The sequence below is a fragment of the Gadus macrocephalus genome, chromosome 3, assembly GCF_031168955.1.
Source record: "Gadus macrocephalus chromosome 3, ASM3116895v1".
Lineage (NCBI taxonomy): Eukaryota > Metazoa > Chordata > Actinopteri > Gadiformes > Gadidae > Gadus > Gadus macrocephalus.
The window spans coordinates 24,538,216-24,540,715 of NC_082384.1; the positions used below are offsets into that span (position 1 = coordinate 24,538,216).

Consider the following 2,500-nt stretch of genomic DNA (forward strand, 5'->3'; position numbering starts at 1 on the left):
AGCAGGGTGTGCTGATGAGAGAGAGAGAGAGAGAGACGAGAGAGAGAGAGAGAGAGAGAGAGAGAGAGAGAGAGAGAGAGAGAGAGAGAGAGGGAGAGAGAGAAGAGAGAGAGAGAGAGAGAGAGAGAGAGAGAGAGAGAGAGAGAGAGAGAGAGAGGGAGAGGAGAGAGAGAAGAGCGAGAGAGAGAGAGAGAGAGAGAGAGAGAGAGAGAGAGAGAGAGAGAGGGAGAGGGAGAGAGAGAGAGAGAGAGAGAGAGAGAGAGAGAGAGAGGGAGAGGGAGAAAAGCGAGATAGAGAAACAGAGAACAGAGAACAGAGAAAGAGAAACAGTGGAGAGAGACACAGAGAGGGGAGAGAGGATGAGGGAGATAAGAAGAAAAGAAAGAGGGAGGAGAGTGGGAGAGAGACTCTGAATGGCAGACAGAGGAATGTAAAACAACCGAGAAAAGAGAGAGATGAGAGGAGTGAGGGATAAATAACCCCAAAAGAACAGGGGGGAGCTGGTGTGGGTGGTAAGGTGAGGGAATGATGAGGCAAGAGGAAGGAGCATGAGTTAGAGGAAGGACATCTGAGAGGAGTGAACAGAAGTACGGGGGGACCAGAAAGAAAAAGGAAAGTAGAGACGTACAGAACCGGCACAGAGACAGAGAAAGCAGGTGAATTATGAAATGCACAAATCACAGCGGAGCCCCATCGAACATCCCATTCTCGAAGCTGGAACACGAGTCTGGAGCAGGGAGGAAACATGAACATGAAGTGGTTGTGTTTGAGCTCTTCATGTCTGGCAGCTCGTAGGAACGCCCCAGAAGTATTGTTCACCCTTTCATAACACAGCCTTGTGCGTGTCGTCACGGGTGGCGTGCCTGCAGGTAGAACTCTCTCTTCTCTTCACTCTCTGGTCCTACCTGGCTGTTCTCAGACGAACCGTGACTGTCACTATCCCGGGTGTTTTAACACACGCCACTTTTCCCTTGATGGATATAGGTTGTTTTTCGCACATCCGTTTTCTTTGTTGACAAATATGGCATAGGGTGCGACAGAAGCCTGTCGATCATCAACACTTTAGGTTGATCTTCTGTTTTACAAATGTGTTGTTGCAAGTGAGAATGCGGCCCCCTGCGCACCGGCGCTGTCTCAGGTAATGCTGCTGATGAGCTGAACAAGTTGGCCGCGTTTACATTCAGTCTGTCTGCTCCAGACGATGTTCTGGTCGTCGTCTGTGCGCTGTGTGCGGTTGACTGAGCAGGGTTCAGTGATTCACTTGCTTATAGTCAATGTGTGTTGAAACCCTGACGCTAGCCAGGGCATCCAGCAAAACAGCACTGGACTGTGTTATATCAGTAGACTACCCAGGCAAACGGTAGTCTTACAAGGCTATATATTTCCCTGTAGCATGATGCTACATAGCACCTGTGTGGAGAGACGTTTAACTCATCCATCGATCCATCAGATATCTGGGAAATCGCGTTGCGATGGTTTTACATGGAGGAAGAGAAAGCGGTACCAAAATAAAAGGTGGTTTTTAAATCAGGGCTTTTCACATGGGTCTGCTTTCAACAGAGGAACACATGTTCCTACTGTTTCACCCCCCATTAAAAAAAAAACGATCTTAGGTCATTTAGTCTTGAAAAATAGCTTCCCAGCCAGCCAGGTTCAAATTACTGACGCAGCAAGATTCGGACTGTATTAGCATCCCTGGAGTAGCAGGCAGTTACTCCGATTGCAGGGCCTTGTAAAGGGAATTACATCGGAATGAGGCTAAAGTCGAACCGCTGTGAAACGTCTGTCGGCTACGATGCTTAGTGCGGCAGCCCGCCTTCACACCGCAGCTTAGAGGACCTTCGGGGCCTGTTGATTTAAAGGAGCCTCCCCACCACAGGGGCCGCTTGTGAGCCACAGGGGAGGACACAGCGCAAAGTGAAAACAGTAAACAATGCGGCGACCACACGGATGCGTCCGGCAAACTGGACAGAGCAGAGCAATACTGGCCGCCGCTTAAATTCATTAAAACACCCAAACGATTAACGATGTAATAGGTGCAGCAGATGTTCTGTGCTGCCCAGTCCATTACTCTAATGTTTGTGGATGCATACATTAGGGTATTCGTTAGATGCTATGCTGATCTATTTAGAAATGTACTTGAGTGAACAAGTCAGAGGGGGACGACATTTAGGGCATTTAGAAGACCAAAGCGATTTACAATCAGTCATTTTTTCAGAAGAAGGAGTAACAACAATATATCGCTATCGGTACAGGAAGGATGTTCATAGAATTAAGTGCCAAGCACTAACAATTGCTAGGTTAACCCATTCCCCGTTTACAACAAAGATAGCTAGGATAAGATGGGGAGCGTACCTATGTTCCCCGCTTTGTATGTGACCGGGGAACATAGGATCCGGAGAGCGAATCTTTTTTTCGTAGGATGTTAGGGGCAAGTACCGCCTTTTTCGCCTCTGATTCGCACGTGATTGGTTAGAATGCCTCACCTCCTATTGGTTAC

The 2,500-nt window shown here is 48.2% G+C and overlaps 1 protein-coding gene across 1 annotated transcript in view; it reads left to right on the plus strand.

The window, feature by feature from the left end:
* Positions 1 to 2,500, plus strand: part of cryba1l2 (crystallin, beta A1, like 2) — an 8,750-nt gene that overhangs the window by 3,995 nt on the left and 2,255 nt on the right.